We start from the raw sequence: 20415 nt of genomic DNA on the forward strand, positions 1-20415 counted from the left end.
TTGGCCACCAAACTGAAAAGCCAGTATGTCATTATCCACACAAACCAGCAAAAAAAGACATCTTAAAGACACTCAGGGTTTTAATTAGCTCAACTTCAGTATTTCACATGGATGTTCAGTAGAATCACTGACCGAATACATGTGTCCTGATCAGGAGTTTAAATAAAAACGTGATTTTTTTTTTTCTATGTTAATTTTGAACTCCATACTAAAAGCTTCAGAAATGAGTCAGGGCCTCTTTGAAGTAATCACATACATAGAAACAAAAGATGATGCCAGCTCAGTGTGCTTGTAGACAACAGAAATAAACAGAATCGGGTAATAGAAAATAAAAGACAAATATGACTGTGATGTAGTGTGTGTAATAAGCTACGGTCTCAGCACATTGGCTTAAGTATTGACAAACTAAAAGACAAAACTGTCCCAAAGCAATCCAAACCTACATCTCTTAACTGAGTTACTGTGTCAAAACACACTTAAAGCGATACCAGACTGTGTGTAGAGAACAGTGTTGAACCACAGGAATGATTGATGTTGAATCCAAGACTACCCAAAAAAATCAAAAACCACAAAAGCACCCATATGGATTTGCAAAAGTTTCAGGAATTGTGATCCAAATTTTAAGCAAATGGTTTTTGTTCCTGAAAATTAAAAATGTAAGGAATACAAATATTACTGTTAGAATCATAGAATCACAGAATGCTTTGGGTTGGAAGGGACCTCAAAGCTCATCTAGTTCCAACCCCCCTGCCATGGGCAGGAACACCCTCCACTAGATCAGGTTGCCCAAAGCCTCGTCCAGCCTGGCCTTAAACACTTCCAGCAATGGGGTTTCACTTCTTTGCTCATTGTGGAAATGTTTAGGAATTCTGTAACGGATCTGTGTCATGTACCTTGTTGGGGGAAGACTTCTGTCTTAGAAACCTGTGCAGCATTTCAATGGCTAAAATGTTTATCTTTTGTTTCTTATGGCACAGTCTTAGAGAGCTATTTTATTAGTCCTGAAAGGCAACTGTATCTAGTTGGGATTTTATAAAACACATAGAATGTATTTCCAGCATATGAATGTGGGCATTAGTCTAAGTGGGGCTACATAACTTGCTAAAAAATGTGATTCACCTGGCTTGATGGGATGATTATCTGTGTAAGACTTTAAATCCCTCAGTTCTACAAGAAACAACTTTGGACTGGCTACAGGTTAAACAGATTTGCAACTGAACAGGGAAGAAGAACTGTGAGAAAGCTTACATGTTGGTCACCTAAAGACATTATTGCTGCAAGAAATTACTATGACAAGACTGATCCTACTTCTGGGATACCTGATCCTCTGGCTAAACTTCAAGAGAGAATTTTGGGTGTACATGGAATGAGGAACAAAAAATCCATCTGTCCGTGGCCAAAGGATCAGAAACAGCCAAATAGAACAAACAAAAGATCATGGAGCAAAGAATAAAACCCCAAAGTTTTTCAAATTTACTCAGTTCACAAAGACCTATTCATTCATGTCATCTTTTCTCATGGTCCTATTAAATTGCTTGTCTTTGTTTTCATTGTGCACTGCAAAGTGAAAAACAGAGAAGCACTTAATATCAGTCTGTATCAAACTTCTGCTCATTTATTCAGCTCTATCACAGTTTGGATGATGTAGAAATTGACACAGAATCTGTGAATGTCTGTAAAGTCTATTGGGGGGGGTGTGGGTGAGGAAAAAGAAACACTGTTTTTATGACTGCAAAGTCAATCATGGAAATATGAAGCAAGTGTGTTAGCTTCCCAAGTCCATAGATGGCCAAAACCAGTAGCACTAGGAAGGTGAGCTTGACCTCTGCATCTCAGTGGGTTGTGTCTTCATTTTTCCCTGCCTAGGTTTCAAAGTCAGTTTTCATTGCTGATCTCCACTGTCAGTCACTCAGAGATATGTCTTTCATGAGTTTGTATCCCAGGACAACCCGCTTCCTTTGATGAGCTGCTTCCTCTGATTAGCTACTCAAGTTGCTCTTCAAAAGGCAGAATTGACAAAGGGTTTTTTTTGTTTGTTTTTATGTTGTTGAGGTTGAGGTTTTTTCCTGATGCCTATCTTTCTGTAGTACCTGTTGAAATGTTGCTTCAAGTTAGTGCTTGGAGGAGGGGCTGCGGGATCAGGTGTGTTGTTTATTCCTGCAGACTCACATAAGCATATTACCCAGTATATATGTTTCAGTCCATTGGCATGATATAGGCCTTCCCACTGTTTTCTCATATAAATATCTTCCAGCTTAAATATAATGCAGGTTGTATGTGTTGCTGCTTTGTCAGTAGCAGCATCTGTCCATTTCCCATTGCCTATCTAAGATTATGGATGATTAGAGCTGTCTAATAATACACTCTGTTGTAAATTGTGGAACAGTTAGCAGCAGCTGCAGATGAAATTCTCAATCTTGGTCACAGATGACATACTAAGTAGGAAGCAATATAAGAACTCATACAGATAAGAAATGAGCTGTTTTCTCCTGAGAAATAGCAGCAGCTCTAGGCTGAATGGAAGTAAGGTCAAAGGATGTTATTAAAGCACCATTCTCATCAGTCAGTCACAAAAGGAAGATGCCATATCACTTGGGGAAGTGAGGCATTGTCAGGACTTTGCTTCCCCTAGCTATTCCAGCACTTCATTAGCCTCAAGGATGACACCAGGTTGGGTTATGGTATTCACTTGTCAGGACTGGAGGGAGAACCTGTGCTTTCCATCATAGCTGAATGTCCGAATGTCTCCACTGTTAATTGTTAAAGCTTTGATTTGGGGACATAAAAGAATAAACCTTTCAGTGCCCTTATGGACCCAAGGCCAAAACCAGCAACAATGGCAATTACACAGGGAATTGTTTGTTTCCTGAGAGGCATTTGCATTGTGACCTCATCTGTCTGAGAGTTGCAAAATACCTATTTTTAGTAATGCTGTGAGGTTGATGAAAAGCTTGGTCAGGGTTCGGCTCTTTCCTTGGCCAAATAAACTGGTATTTGGTATCCTGAGGTGTAGGTCGTTGCATCCAACACCAAGGGTAGGCTGGATTTTCTAGTTGCATTTTCTCCTGCCTTACATCTGTTCCACTTACAGAATCTGTCTTCACCAGCTGTCCTGTTTGTGAGAGCAGAACCTGGAAATTTCTGGCTCTGGTGCAGAAATGGCCCCTTTGCACGCTTTTCTGATGGGTTCAAGTTTTCATTTCAAACAAGATGATTAACTTAGTCATAAACCTCTTGCATCAGCGTGTTGACTAATCCTTTCCCATGTTTACAGGTCATGGCAGTGGTTTACTAGGCAGACTCCAAGCCCTGTGACGTGATGAGTCTTCATGCCACTCTACAGATGTCTTACCTGAGCAGACTATACTGGGAGCATTTCTTTGCAGACTGGAGTCTACAGTGGGCATTGACTTTCACTTGCCTTATTATTTTAAGGGTGTGTGTGGTTTGCCTCCATATCAGACTGTGTAGATGCATCCACAGCTAGCACAGAGAGAGACATAGTCTCACTGCAGTGGTGTGTTTCACTGCCTGGGGCAAAAGGTGGTTCAAGTGGGCACTGCCTTCCTCCTGTGTTCTGGTGATGTCCAGCTTTGCTTCCTAAAAGGAAGAAAGTAAAAGAAAAAAGTCACAAGGAACCTCAAAAACCTCAAGGCCCTCTGTCACCTCTGCCCCTCAGCTGACCTTCATGCAAAATGTTTCATACAGGCAGGCCCAGGTCTTCATTGGGGCCAGTGCATGTTCAGAAACCTTCCAACACAGTGTGGGGCCTGGTGATCCCACCACACTTGCACTGTGAAATAGAAGTTAACGCTATGCAGGACTTCATAGGTGCAGCATTAGCAGTAAGCCAAGCAGCATGAAGGTAGAATTAAGACCCCATTTGCCTCTTAAATACAAAGGATCTTGAGGCAACCATCTCTGTTAGTATCCAAACACCAGCATGTACTTGTAAAATAAATTAAACCAGAATTGTTGGAGGCAAGACCCATAATTGCTTTTCCTATATACAGTACTCAGTGTCAAAATACATAAAGTTAGTATTTTGGAGAGCCATTAGCATTCACTAGGCATGGGAACTCTTCCTCCAGCAGATGTACTGTTACGAATTATAGCATTTATCAGCCTGCTGCTGATAGAGTTTACTGTAAGTCTGCTCCTTCAAAGTGAAACCATATGTTGAATGGGAGAGAGTGGAAGCCTAATGTAAATGGAGATAAGGCTGTTTATTAAGCTATGCTGATGGGTATTCTGTGGGTGAACTTTCTTTTACTATATTGTTAAGGGTTATATAAATTCTAATTGGTATATGCAAACAAATTTACAGACACTGGGTATAACATGATTTGAGTTAACTGCCAGATGACAGTTGTGCAAGATAGTGGGACCAATACTACCGGCTGCCAAACACCCACCACATCCAAACTTCACTTGGTTCCCATGTTCAGATACATCAATAATGCTAGTTTCTACGGAGCAAGGAGAAAGACAAGCTGATAGCATTTTTTGTCCCCCACTGCTCTTGGAAATTTTATGTTGCAGAAAGGGTGTTGAGTCTTGGAACACAAGAGGAAGTCACATTTCCAGCTATTCCCTAAGAATTGCAAAAGCTTGAGTCTACAAAATGTCATCCTGCTGGGTCCTGGGAGCTGTAACTGAGGGTGCAGGTTTGGCTTGTGGCTATGTCTGTCAGTCTCCTGTCTTGCTGGTTGCAGTCTCCTTAGAGGGAGCAAGTCCTAACAGAGGACAATGAGGCATTTGAGCTATGACTCCCATGGGAAGAGATGGGAGCACTTCCAAAGTGAGGCTTTTCAGCATTTGGCTAAAAAAATAGTTCTGAGTATGTAATTAGTTAATTTAAAAGAAAACAAGGTTTTCCCCAGAAAGCAGGCTTTGTGTTTTAAAATGTGCATTTAATAAAGATCTAATTTTCCGCCAAAACTGTTTCAACCAATGCTGGGAATTACATTCCCTGACAAAACTACTTGAAAATGGATTTCATAATGTGGAGTAAAATCCAGACAATTTTTTCCAGATGACTTTAGAGTGATGTTGTTATTATTCCTAAACTAAACACGATAAACCTAGGAAACTCGGAATTAAGGTTAATAAAAATCTAGCACATTAGAGATACAGAAAATACATCGTTTAGGCACGAAAATTACTTTAGTCTCTGCCATCTCATGCTGTAACTTGATAGGTATGAAAAAAAGTTGTATTTGGTTTGATTTACTCCAGAGCATCTTAAAGCAGCCAGAGCACAGTGAGGTATCAAAGCTTTCAGAAATACTTGGTGTTGCCAGAGTAGCCCAAGTGCAGCCAAGCTCAGCTCCACTGCTCACGCATCAGCTGCCCGCTACCTCTTGGGTTTCTCTGTTCTTCCCTTGCCCTTACTCTGTACACAACTATCCTGTGGTCCTTCTACCCATTCCTTCTACACCTACGTGTAAATAGGTGCAGACACACATAAACCAGATGCATGAGCTCACGCAGAGAGAGAAGCACACATCAGCTTTCTACTACCCCATCTTCACTTGGGTATGTATGGGTTATTGTAAGTTTGCTGCTTCTATCCTATTCCATCCTTGTGGTATGTACCTGGCACAATGAATAACTTATCAAGAAAATACATAAAATTAATGATGGCTTTGTAATTTCATAATACAAAATAATTTTCCTTAGCAATAGTACAGCATTAGAAGTTACAAATGGTGCTCTCTTAATATGGGTCCTACTCAGCATTTCAGGGTATTAATGAGGACTACCCTCCTCAGTCTTGTTGACAGAGTAAGACAAACACCACCCTACAGCAGCAGGGAGCTACCTCAGCTGAAGATAGTTTTGACCACAACTCTGTCCAGAGTCCCTGGGGTGGAAGATGTTTTCAAAGAGGGAAGTTCTACTACAGGGGTTTGGATTTACTGTGAAGAGCAAAACCCAAACACTCAATTATCATGTGGTTTTGGTCTGTCCTTTGACCTGCTCAGCCCTGCCTCCAGTGGCAAACCTGGTGAAGTGCAGTTAGTCCTCTCTACTCCACTCCCCGCAGTGTATTTTTGGTTCCATCAGTTTTGTTTTGTTTTGTTTGAACGGGATGTTGTATTTTGAAACCAAAGACTTGCAGGTTTGGGTGCGGTTCTCTTTCTTCCCCTCAGCTATGCACAAAGAAGCACTTAGAGGAAATCTGTGCAATAATGACTGGATAGGAAGGCAGAGCTTTTCACATTGAGACCTTGCCTTAAGACCTAAGCCTTTAACAGCAAATTAGCTGTGTAGCTGAATAATAATATTTTTGGTTTGTGTATTCCACAAGAAAACAGCTTCTGAAGAGAACATGTCAGTAAGTGCACAATTAAGTCCCTAAATTCTGTTGCATTTTTCATGCAGTGCTTGACATGTAAACCTTGGAACTGCTGGTGGCCATTGACTTTTTTATTTAAATAAGTACTCATGCCAAGGCAGAAGTTCCAAGCACTTAGGAAACAAACAAGCTCTTCTGCATATTCGTTTTTATCTGTAAAAATCTCCATTCATGGTTTCTGTTGTGATGTTTTTATTGCTGTAACACCACCTGTGCCTTTTGCAAGCTTTCTGCACCCATGGGAGAACTCACAGAATGAGCCCAGCAGAGGTGAATCACCAGTGCTGTAAGAGCACCTAGCAACCAAGTGGAGATGGGAAATTGATAACCACTTCAACGGCCTATGAAATCAATCAGAAGATTACTAAGGCAAAGTATGGTTATCAGAGTTGGCCTTTGTCCAGAGCATACAGTTTATAGTAATGAGGTATTCAGTATCAGCTGAAGGTTCTTTGTTCATCAGAAAGAACAAAACTTTTACTTAAGAAGCTGGAAACTAAAGACAGAAAAGACGTGGAATTTTATGGCAGAATCCTTGCTGAAAGTGATTTTTAAAAGTTTCTGTTCTGTTCTGCATCTGTGAGAGTATCCGGGGTTATTCATGAGGCAGGTGCTCAAGCGATGTCACAGTTAATGTTTAGCATCATTTTCTCATAGGTCAAATCCTTTCACACCCTTTTTAAACAAAACGTTGGCATTAGACCACATGATATTACAAAAGGAGTCGAGATTATATGTCATTCACACAATGTTGTGTTGCCAACAGGAAGCTCTCTAAAAGTAAAATAAAAAAAAAGGTTTCGGTGTGTAAATTAAGTGTAATAAAATCCTGTAATCAGAAAATCAACATAAGCCATGGGAGGCCTGGGCCTGTTATACCTGGACTCGTTTGGGAATCAGCAAAGAGCTGCTCGTGCATCAAGCTCTTAACAAATGTGAGTGAACACAGAAGGGCTTTGAAATTTAAAATGTGCTTAATTAATTTCATCTGGAAATACAGACTATACAAGAAATGTTTTCAGGACTGAAAAGTAAACAAACTTTAAAAGCTCCAGTGGTGCTGCATGAGTTTCCCACTGTCTGCTGCAGTAGCATTAAAGAAGACCAAGCAAGAGCTACCTTCTTAACTTGACCTCCTGCATGTGTCCGTTAATATGTGTGTGTCTTAATGTACATGATAATAAGTTAAAACACATTCAAGTTCAGAGCAGCCATCAGTTCAGCAAGTTAAGGCAAAATCAGCTTTAAACCAAGAACAGAATGTATTTGCTGCTGCCACATTATTAGCATAGCTCTTCACTCTGACTAAATCCTTGCTGTCCATGCAGACAGAAATAGCATATTCCAGCTGCCAGGTCAAAAAGAAACTGATGGTTCTGTGAGATGAGAATTAAAAAGAAAGGAAACAAATCTAAAGTATTTTCACTGATTTCAGTATGGTCCTGCTTGTTTCCAGGAGAGAGAACTGGCACAAATGCCACCCCAGCTGCACAACACCATGGTTTTGTTGCAGGCATCTTCATCCTTAACATCACTAAATGTAACCATGAACCACTGAATCAGTGAAGGTGGGCTGGAACACTGAAAAATCCCTAAGGGAGCTTCCAAAATGAGATCAAAGCCCAGCTCTTGCTAACTTTTCAGTAGTATCTCATAAACTCCCAATTTCTGTCTGGTGGCCTGACCAGGAACCCTGGGTGTATGTGACACACCCCGTGAAAGGTGCCCGAGGAATGTGTGATGGAGCCCCTGACTGAGGGAGTCAATGAACCTTTGTTTTAGCTTTCTGCTCATACCTGATGTAATGGAAAGCTCTTTTCAAAACAACATGTATGGGATACAACAGACAGCAAAGAATTAATGGATTAAACAAAAGGTAGAGATGCTGTGTTTGCGGGAAGTTGTGCTTTATGGTAATACTAACATTGTATTTACCAGCTGGACCATTACAGTGACAGACATCTGTATCTACCCAGCGGTTGAATTACATAAGATTATTTATTTCCTTGCCATCAATGAGGATAGTGCTTCGCATTCCCTCTGCAAAAACAACCTCTTGTTGGTCTTAATTCTGAGAATTTCCAAACTTTCATGAAAAGATAAAGCCAGATAAAAAGAGATGCTATTTTAATTGCACTAAAAATGTTTCACATACAATTTTTGGACTGCTGATAGGGATTGGTTTTAAAGATACTTCTGCAGGCCAGCAAACTAAAGAAGTAAAGAAACCCACCTTTTCATTCCTCTCCAGCAATAGTCAAACTTCTGAGATACACTGGTTAGAGCTGAGCACATTCTTCTTGCTTCAGTGTGTTCTGGAGATGTCAACATGTTGCTGGGCAGTCTAGAAAAATTGAAGCAGGTGTTTTCTAGCTGAAACTTCCTTGTCATCTGTGATGATGTGAGTATTCAGTTCATCCCTAGCAGACATAGAGAACAATCATTCTCTGTCCTCATTTTCAACAAACTTTTGCATGAAAGTATGTTAGAATTTTATCTCCATACTTTCTCTTTTCCAGCTTCAAGAATCCAGCACCTTTACTCCTTACTCACAGAATGGATTTTTGTTTTTAATTTCATAATTTCCTCTAAACACTCCCCTGGAACTGTCTGGAAAGGTGATGACTGCAGCTGGACCCCATCCTCCAACGGGGGCTTTCCCAGCACCAAGTGAAGCAACGCATAGCTCTGTCTCACCTGTGCCAATCTCTTAACCACGGTCTCAGGAAGGTACCAACAGCACTATATTGCCAGTTCAAATATCTTTATGCTGAAGCACACAGTATCAGTTTCACCCTCTAAAGACGGGCAGTGTGCCCATTTCTGCTTTCAGCATGAGCCTCCAGAAATTACTGAGCTATAGTTTTGCCATTACTACCTCCTGCATGTCAATCCCAACAGCAGGCTAATTCATTACAGACGTAAGGAAACGTTTCAATGTTTTTAAAGTAAATGTAGTTTGGGAGGCCTGCAATCAGCTTGTATAAACAGCAATTAAACAATTAACCTCAGCACCCCGGAATATTATCCCTGACATGATTGCACACTCAAAATGGAATGGAATATAAAGAACCAATGCCATTGTATCTTACCTCAGTGGCTGGGATGGTGGCACTGAGACGTGCCTTCCTTTCTGTCAGAGAGTTGGCTGATTCTCTGGTGTCCCCACACCTGATGTTACAAACGTGATGGTGAGCCATGCCCCCTTGGCTGTTCACGTTACTCTGCACCTTCTTTCTATATTTACAACCAATATAAGAAAAAGATCTGCTCCCAAAGCACTGGACAGCCTTTCCTACTCAGTATGGGCTTGTGAGGACTACGTGTCTGGAACTGAATGTCTGCCAGCTTGATATTTATAGAGAAAGATGCCAACTTCACTGAGGGAGATGACATGAATTCTGGCTGCCTGGGCACAATGTGCTGTTTTGCTGTGTGGGTTTTGAGGAAAGCATCACCTTCGTTTTTGGCTGGTTTATTTCTACTCAGAGTAACAGGCTCACTCAATAACAGGACCACCTCTTGTGATGCTGCTGCAAGACAGTATCTCTCCCAGTCTCTGTGTGTGTGTGTGTGTATATGTATATATATATGTATGTATATGCATGTGTGGGTATGCAAATGCATGTGTGTTATCAATTAAGTGACAGTTTCCCAGAACTCCAGAGTATCAGGGTTTTCTCTCTTTGCCCTCTCTGGCTGTAACTGATGTCCAGGCAGTTGCATGCCAGTTGCCAACATGAACACTCTCCCCTTAGTTTCTCAGCTTTTGCTCTATGACCCGTTTAACAGCAGGCAGTAAGCCTGTGTGCTTTCGTGAGGAACTTGTGCTTTACCTGTCACGACATGGTCCTCTGATCCTCTCCTCAGGAAGAACTTCTCTGTGGTAGCTGTGCTGCTTGCTTCACCTGTGCACAGGGCACTGGCCGTGAGGAACCTCCTGTGTGGCTGTCCAATCTACTACACATTCTGTGCCTTCATCAACCTGCTGAGAATCACCTTAGCTTGTGCCATGTGCTGCAGCACAGGAAATCAGCGTGGGTTTTTTCCTATGACCTCCTCATTAGTGTTGCATGCCTTTATTCTTTACTCTTCTTGTTATACTCTGGATTGCCTATTACATACATCCATCCTGTTGCAGCCTCAGCAGTTCTGCAGGAGCTGCTGAGAGCTGGATGACTGCTACTGCTTTGCAAAGTGTGGTAGTTCTGTCACAAATGAATTGTAGAGTGCATGGTGTCTCAAGTTCTTGCCTTAGTTTCCAGGTATGATCTGCTCTCTCCTTAGGGCCTCAATGAACTCCTCCAAATGGAGAGATTGTAATACACTTCACCTTCTCTTTCTAAGAATGTGAGGTCAGTAATTTTCACTTCTACATGCAGCACAGTCCCTGTTGTTCCATAAGATGGTTTCACAGATGGCCTAAATTAACTAGAAAATAGATCTCCATTAAGAAGTAGTAAAAGCCTCAAGCACCACGTTTTCAGGTGTGTGCTCAGGAGGCTGCAGCACCCAATGTCACACTTCCTCAAGTCCCAGATTCCTTCTTCCCTGGGCATGCTTTGAAATGACCACAACCTTTTTATGCATTAAAGATTCAGAACCTTTCAGATCCTATTTAGTGAAATATAACTCAATGTTCCAAATTCTCAACATGTTATCCTTGGAACTAAGATTTGTGGCCTAGCTCTACTTGACTATGTGCTTCCTCTAAGTCTGGGTACTGCAGAACTCTCTAGATCTCCAGGGCAGGGTTGCTGGGCTCACTGTTTAGCAGATGCATTTCCAATCATGCGTTGTTGGCTCCCCTGTGAAACACTAGGATCACAGAAACTAGAAATTACTGCAAAGCAGCAGTTTATTGGGACATTTGCAGGCTTATTATTCGATATTGTGTATTATGATTGAAGCCCCGTGACTGGCAGCAGAGCTGGAGAACAAAGTCCTCTGACTCAGCACAAAACCCATGTGCAGCATGAGTAGCAGCCAGTCACCACTGGCTGCATCTCTGCTGTGTCTCAAGCCTGACTCAAAAGGCCCAGAAAGAATAATTCCAATTTCATTTTTGTCTTTCCTGTCATTTCTTTTAGCAGCCATAGGGACCTTCTGAGTGGAGGAGACACCCTTGGACTGAAAGCAGCGCCCTGTTTTGCAAAGACTGCTGAACAACTTCAAACCCTTGACTGCTTCCAGGGATAATCAGCTGGTGTTGTATTTGAACTTGTTAGAACTACAACTCGGCAGTCAGCTCTGCCTCCTTTGAGACCTCCCCTTCCTGGAGCAGCTTTGCTACCTTCATGTCTGACAACCTGTATAATTTTTATTTGGTGTACTGCAGAAAAATGGGGGATATAATATTAAAATTAAGCAAAAATTCAAATTTTAGATCAAATTCAGCCAACAAAAGAAGTAATTAGACATCCTCCATAGAAAACCAGTTATTGACTGAATGTGGAATGCAGGAAATTCAGTGTCACTCAAAATGAATATGGGCTGTTGCCCTGCATCACCCAAAGCCAGAAAAAGCAAAACTCTGAAACAATCATTGCTGTTTTAACTCTCTGAGGTATTTAATGACAGAGGTAAGGATTTATAATACTATATTGCAACTAACAAGTAAAATATTTTATGTATTTATCGATTTAGGTCTGTAAGGTAAGAATGATCTCTATTGCATAACATGAAGAAACAGTCTTGGTGTCAGTGTCAAAGACTTGAATTAGTCCATTTCTTTCTGAGTTCAGTATCTTAACCTTTTGTTAGGGTGAAAGTGGCTTCCCACTTGCAGCTCACAGACAGTTCAGAGAACTATTAAAGCAGCTTCCTGGAGTATTGACAAGGATCACAGTAAATATTCTTCCTCTCTACTTACCTCTTCCCTTCCACATCAAGCAGTCTGATTTAGGAGGACAGATTCAAATGGTTAAGGCTTATTGTTGATGAAGCCCTATTTTAATCAGGAAACACTAAAACTGAGGAAGCAAACCACAGATCTCCAGGAATAGAAAAGCCACGCAGAATAACCCTGCATCAGTCCAGAGTCTAGGTGAGAGTTCTTTCCCATTGTCACTTGAGCTGCTACAAGAGTATTTCCAGCCCTGAACACTTGCTTCTGAGCCCCCAGTGCAGCCTACTGAAGCTTTCCAAGGGATGAACAGTAGCAGTCACACCCTTCTCACTTTTTTTCAGAAGACTCTAGTTTCTGTAGCTGGCATGTCCAGACCCCCAGCTAAGATGAGCTAGCTCAGATCTACCAATGCACAGCTGAGCTTACATTGCACCAGCTGAGGAACGCACCTGAATATTGGATTCGTGGCTGGTTCTGCCAAAATCCCTGCTGAAGTGGTGATGCAGTCAGCATGACTGATAACACTCGTGCCTTTTGTTGACCAGGCTGGTGCTTTGATCTGTTCATACAGCAGGACATTTGCAAACAGATTTGACCTATGATTCTAAAGCACAGGAGAAACTTGTCATTCCGATGACCTACCAGGGGCTGACTAAAGGAACTAAACCAGCTGGATGTGTTTGAGTATGCTTTGTCTCTTAGGCAACTAGAAGAGGTGCAGGCAGGGAGAGGGAGTGAAGTGCAGATGAGATAAAGAAGCTGAGAACAAGTGGATGCCATAAATACCACTCAGGTACAGGAGAATATCAGCACCTCCTGTATTTTTCAGAGGGCAGCTGTAGGATTTTTACTCCCACAGCCAGGAACAGTGTTGCTAGACAGGGAGTACCGAATCCATGCTGATGTTACATTTCCTTCTCTGTGAATTTTGGTGTTACATGCAGAGTTAATGCCAGACATCCCCTTGTGGTATGCTTTTGAATCCATCACACCAAAGGCTTTAATTTATACTCACAATACAATTTGTCTGCACTAAAGAATGGCAACCAGCAGGGCTGCATTTGGTCTACAACATGTAACATGGAGAAACACCAAAGTCTAACAAATCAAAGCAAAGGACTAGAGCCTCAGAGATCTGCTCCCAAGATCTTCTTCACCTTAACACAATAGTTTGGTTAAAGTGACCCTGGCATCACCAAAATCTACTGCCTTGCCTTTGAAGTTAGGGGACTGTATTCATTCTGATTTTTGCAGCCCTTTCTCTCTATATTTATCCAGTTTCCCCTAATTTCTTTCACTGGCATTCTGATCCACTTTTTTCCCCACACAGGCTTACCAGCTCAAGCCAGTCATGATAATCACAAATGCAGCTTGGATTGCACAGTTTCATCCACAGTTCCTTTGGCTTATCTGTCCTGCTTTTAAAAAACACACCTCCAGAACATTTTGATCTGAGTTATCATCCAATCACGCGGTTCTTCAGGGAGGTTTGTGCAGTAAATCTAGATACCTACTTGAGTTGTGAGTCTCTGTATGTGCTCCAAAAGCAAGTCTACCTGAAACTAAGCTGAGTCTCGTGGTGACTTTTTTTCTGTACAAGTCACAGGGTGGATCTCAAGGTGATGGTTGGAAATCTCAGGTCCTGCTCCCAAGGTCGGAGTCAGCACTCTGCCATTGGAACATGGAGCTTTTCAACTCAGTGCTGAGTTAAATATAGCAAGGCTGCTGGTTTACAAAACCCACATTTGTTGTCTGTGAGCTTTAACAGAGTCCTAATTAGATCTACATGCTGGAGATTAGAAGGGGACTTGATGTCTGCTGCTACTGGTTATTGTATCATCTGCAAACAAAGCTTTTAAAGTATTTCTTCCTATTAACCTTAATATGAAGCCTCTGGTTTTAGTCAGTACTAATTTCGGGGTACATCAAAACACTTCACTCAGATCCTTAAAACTCTATTACCGTGTAACCCCAGCAAGCAGCCAGCTCTGTAGCATACTGCTCCAAAACATCCATATGCTTTAACAAAGGTGCCTTCAGAGGATCAGAGAATCACTAGGTTGGAAAAGACCTTTTGAGATCATCGAGTCCAACTGTACCTGTTCTCTACTAAACCATATCCCTACGGAGCTCATCTACCTATCTTTTAAATACATCCAGAGAAGGTGACTTTGGTGAAGAGACCAGCACCCATCTCCCTACAACCTCCTTTCAGGCACTTGTAGGCGGTGATAAGGTCTCCCCTCAGCCTCCTCCAGACTAAACAAACCCACTTCCCTCAGCTGTTCCTTGAAACTGCTTGAGCTGCCTTGAGAACTAGTGTTGCTGGAATCATGATCAACAATGACCTGAAAAGCTTCTCTGGCCTGTGGCAGATCAGAGGAGAGTGCAGCTGAGCCCCAGGGTCCCAAAGCAGCATAGCTTGTTTTCTCTCATTCTCTCCAAGGCCCACAGAAATTTTTGAGCCCACTACTCACTGCAGCCAAATTTGACTGGTGGTAGAGAAGTCACAGGTTTCAAACAAACCCCAACAACATTAAGGCTGGCAAGGGAGAGCCAGCTCCCATTGTCCCAGCTGAAGGGAGAGCTGTCTCGAGCTCTGACTCGTTAGAAATTGAACGATCCATCCAGGAGAGAAACTCAGTGACTACCTGATGTGTGGGGAAAAGATTTGGGCAGGTCTGCCCCCATTTGCACACCGAAGGCAACCAGCCACGAGGTACAAGTCCATAGGAAATCAGGCACAAATAGGTCTGGAGCTCAAAGGTCAATGAACACAGCAGAATGAAGCATTATTTAAATACAAAGAGGATGAATTCAGTCTCATGCCAGGGAAGTATTGAAAGAACCTAAGCAAATACGTAAATGCGTAATCATCTATCTTAAGTCACGTCAAATAAAAGCTTTGCAAATAGTTACAGACACGTTACATTGCTTTGAAAAACAATGCTTTCCAAAACAGAAGTGCTGCTTTTATTTTACCTCCTCACTACCTGCCCTTAACAATCCCCCACCCAGCCTGTCCTTGCCACGGGAAAAAGGACAGGTAAGCACATCTAGTTCCACTTCGGTGTTTGAAGGACTAAACTGAACACTAATACAGAGGAGACCCAGCCCTGGTTTGGGTGTACATGCTGTTTTCTTCTGCCATGTACCACTCCTCTCCTATGTCAAGTGACAAAGCTTGGCTATATTTAAAACTAACAAGTACATTCCCATGACGTGGGTTTTGCAAAGACTCCCGAGCCCCTTCAGGCAGTGTTCTGCTTCACAGGAATCTGTGAACCACACCACTCCTACGGGAAAGCCTCCTCTTCAGCTTCTCTGCAGCTTCTGAGGGTTTTGCAAGATAAAGATAAAAAGCATGGCAGGATGACCCCTCCCTTTGGGCATCTGGCAAGGGATTCCCATCCCCAGGCTAATAAGTGTTTCCCAGATCACTTATTCAAGAGGTACAAGCCTCCCTCTACCTGGAGCTGCAGCTTTTCATGACTCTGGCCTTGAGCCTTCCTCTTTGTCTCACCACATAGGTAATGGCAGTCGAGCAGCCATACTGTCCTTGAAGGTCAGGAGCACAAACAGCTTGCTGCTCCTCATCCCCCAAAAGGATTTCCTAAGGTAACTTGCAGAGGAGGAGAAAGGTGAGTGAAGATACTCGGGTGCATGTAAGAAGTTACAACTGATTTGCCCCATTGTATTCAATGGTGGCAGACAACACAGATAGTCAGGGACCTCCAGAAGAACCATCCCATCGAAGCTGTGAGCAAAGGTAGCTCAGAAATGTACAGCACCAGACATGACACAAGCCCTAGGACTGAAGGCCATCTTCTCGTAGCTAGTTCTTTACACAGCACAAGTAGGATGGATATAATGCTGGTCCCAACACTAGGGAAAGAAGAAGGGAAACATGACTAGAAAAGCAGAAAGCCAATTGCAGAAAGCAGACATCATTTAAAGATGTGTTTAAGCTAAGAGAGCAAGGAGAGCAGAGGAAGGAAGGAGGGAAGGACAGAGGGAAGGATGGAGGGAAGGAAGGATCAATCAGCATAGAGGATTTGTTTCATACTCACTGAAATCTAGGGGAAGAATTGCATTACGTTTGAGATGCAGATCTGCTCTCAATGAAATTCAGTTTCTGCAAAAGCATCACTGTGAACAACTTTTTGTCTATTATACAAACACACTGAAAGCTGTGTGTAACCTTATGGTAGATAAAACATAACCCCACAATGCTGAAATCACTAAACCAGCTTTGAAGACCAGTTGCTTCTGCTGGAGGGAGTGGGAGTTTTGCCAGTGTGAGATGACAGCCTGTCCCTCAGCACAAGCTGAAGCCAAGAATGTCAATCTGCCCGGGCAGTGTTTGTGGAACATGGTGCTGATTTTAGTGATGGTTTTTTCCATGCACCAAGCATGAGATCACGTACAGGGCTGTATTTACATGGTGATGTAATTTTACAGCAGAAGCTGGAAAAACAAGGAGGGCATATCCTTTCCAGCATGATTTATGCCAAGCTTTCCACAACTAAGCAGCCTCCCTCCCCTGTCATACGTATGTTGGCGGGATGAAAGTAAGTAGTGGGACAACCCTGTCCCCAGTTCCTACACAAACTTATGCCCTGGCTGCAAACCCACCTCAGAACCCCAAAAGCAACCTGCATTGGACGCAGTTTTCAAGTCGAGCAGCCTACGTGCTTAACTGAGTGCTTACAAACCACCTTTTGTTGTACACAAACCCCCTGCCAACAGAAGAACAAACCAGGCTGTGCAGTGGATTTAGCAATATGGCACTTTTTACGTGGGGATCACAGAAGATACTCAAGTACAATTATTTCCCAAGCAATGTTTTATGATAATGCAGTTTACAAACTGTTACACCCACTCATCTTTTGAGGTAGAATCTTGCCATTTTTTTCCCCTTAAAAGGAACACCAAGCTATTGAGATGTAAAGACTCGGAAAATAAATTGTTGGCCTTGTTTACATACAGAATGATATTAGTCATAAATAAACAAACTTAAACCAGACTTGTTTGATTAAACAGTGAAATTAGAGACATACGTTCTGGCAAGCCTTGTTAAGTTTAGTCTATGGTTGGTTTCTCACTGAGCAGGCCCAGATCTCTGTATGAACAGCATTTAACATGAGATAAACCGTTGTGCCCATTCGCCTACATCCGTTATGGAGCTGACTGAAACAAAGCTGATGCAGCTTCTGAGCCTCTGCTGCTTTCATCAAAATTGTTCTAAGTTAGGAAGCCGAGTGAGTCACTAAGTAGAAGCAGCAGCAGCAAATCCAACTATAAACCATGTGTGCCTTATAGCTACAAATTAAGTGAACTGACAAAACAGCTTTCATAACAGTGTTTTCAGTGACAGTAAACTTGGATGTAATGATCAAAATAGTGGCTGAACACAGGGACAACATACAGCTGTCACCATTAGAACACCTTTTTTCCTCCTCCTTGCATACATCCTGGAGTACAGAAAGTTCCTTGCTAATTTATATACTGTGGATTGGCCTTCGGATGATGCATCATTTTCCTTTTCTGGAAAACTGCCTCGGTCTCAATAAGCCAGGAGCTGAGTTTGGAGGAGCCAAAGTCTTGCACACATTTTTTGTGAGACAGTCCCCAAGCAGTAAAGCGAAAGATTCTGCACTTAAAAGGCAAGATATCTCAGGTGATTTCTAGGTGGCCTTTTAAGACACTCAGATTGAAGTAACACCTGCTAGAAAGTCCTGTTTTAAAGTCAGTTGTACCCTGGGGCTGGTGCAAGGAACATGCGTGTATCCCCTTGCCTCGTGTTTTCTTCAGGACTGCTGCCTAACATAACCATACTGATAAGCTCCAGGCCCCATCAATCATCAGTGAGAAGTGCTTTATGTGACAGCTGGTAAGTTTGCCTAACTTCTACTGCACCACAAAATGCCTTCCATTTTTCATTACTCTGTTCAGGAGTTCGTCAGTGATGTCTGCGCCCCAGGGCCTTCTCAACGTGCACTTGAAAGAAAATAACCTACAGCTTTTTCCTTGGAGCTATTTTCCATTCCCATGCACCCTCTGCAGCACCTCTTCTCCAGATATCTCACACAATTAACTCCCTGGCAGCCCCTGGCCTCCATAATGGGTTCATTTTCCAACCCCCTGTAGGCAGTCCTCTGGACCAGCCCTTCACCTGGCAGGGATCCTCAGGAGCACCAAACAGGCATCATTACAAGGACTGGACTATTATCTTAGGTGACAGTGGGCTGTTCAAAGCACAGCTTTGGTCTGATTGCAAGGTAAAGGCCAGTGCAGTGACTGGGCACTCTGAGCAGGGCAGGTCCCTCCCCATCCCCCACTGATTTTCCTTAGTAGTTAAAGAGAATTCCTGGTTTCCCCACAGATCTTGGGATACAAGTAGGACACAGAACTTTGGTTTTTGTTTTTTTTTTTTTAAAAAAGTCAAAAGAACACAATGCAAGTTTCTCTTCCTCATCATCTTACTGCAGCAGAGTACCACTCATTTCCCTCTCTACCCCACTCCGTACAGCAAGGGTGGGGTGCACACAGACAGACAGACAGACAACCCAACGCTGCGCTGCTGCGCTCTCGCAACCCAAGCGCGTGGTGAGTCAGCGGGGACTAGGAACAAGCAGAGCCAAATGCTGTGTGGTGAGACAAATAAAGGACTTTCTGCTTTCTAAACCTGAAATACAATCAGTTTCCTCAAGGACACTGTACCGCTCTGCATAATTTGAGGAACAAATCTGAGCCACAACCAACTTCAATATTGCAGTTCTGCAGGAAAAGCAGCACAGTGTCTTCAGCCAACTATTAGGAATTCATCAAATTCTTACACAAATACACAGACACAGAAGACCCGACAGCCCGGGAATGAGGACAGGATGAAGCAATACCTCTCAGCACGTTCTTCAGAGCGCTCTAGTACCTGTGTGCATCTTGCAAACAGAGGCCTTCTAGATCCCTTCAACATGTCAGCAGTCATCTCCCCTCCATGCAGCACTGCATCACACACAGGACCTTAGTTGGCATTTTCTCAGAGAAGGTAGGATCTGACCTTCAGTTTGAGATGCTGGTAAACTTTGGTTTAAGGAATTTGAAACAAAATAAAGGATTATTTTCTGTTCATAACTTTTATTATAAACACATAGATTAAATATTAACATAGGAAAAAGGAGACATGACTAGGTAGGTCCTTAAAGGGTTAGGTGTCCTAAAACAGCCCCAAGAATCCTTCTCACACAGTATCCACTGAGTTGGCAATCTCCGTGGAACCGCTTCCGCAGCAATCGAGGCCTCCAAGACACTGGGATGTTCCCAGTCCTCCCTTTCAAACAGAGCTGCTTTCTGCATAAGGAAACAGTTTGCACTTTTGTTTATTGCTGTTCAGCCACAAAGAATAAAAAAGATCCACGTATTCAAGGAAAGATACTTCAAGAGTATCGGGTCGGTCCAGTTTCTGTTTTCACTTTACCCAACAGGCCAGGCTCATCCCAAGCGCTGTAACTGGCTGGAAGTTAACACTGTCAGGCAAGATCCACTGGGCCTACTGGGAGCTTTGTAAGGTTGCCAGTAAGCACTAGAACTGATGTCTGTTCCTCAAGTTAACACACAAAAACTTTTTCAGTTAATTTATAAAACCTGGTCAAAAAACAGAGCATGGAGGAGCTGGGGAGAATAATTTTGTTTGCCCATTTTCAAAATACTGAATTTCAACAGTCTGGATGGCTGAAGCTTTAAAAGCTTAAATTAATAGCTGATTAAAAAAAAGTATCTCTAAGACATTCCATGTTTTCTTGACCCTTACTCAAAGTCAAAAAGGCTACAATAAAGATGCTCCAAGCTCAATGCGTAAATGCGACGTGCTGTCCTGTTAGTGTTTTCTCTGCTCCCCACTGCTCCCTTTGCCTTCCAGCAGCGACCGCTTTCACTGCCACTCTAGTTCATGTCAGATGTTTGAATGGGATCCAAGTTACAAAAAAGATTCAATTCTTCAGTGTCTGTATGAACATACATATTTTTACAGTCCAGACAGCCAACAGCAAACATGTAGGCAGCGGATTTAATAGAATATATATATATATGTTTTAAATCCAGTGAATTAGTGCAAAGAGGGCTGTGCTTTTAGATGTATATATTATCCATTATATACATAGCATTTTCCTGCCTCAAAAATAGCTATGAATGACCCCCTGAAAATATG

The sequence above is a fragment of the Gallinula chloropus genome, assembly GCF_964237585.1.
Source record: "Gallinula chloropus genome assembly, chromosome: 14".
NCBI lineage: Eukaryota > Metazoa > Chordata > Aves > Gruiformes > Rallidae > Gallinula > Gallinula chloropus.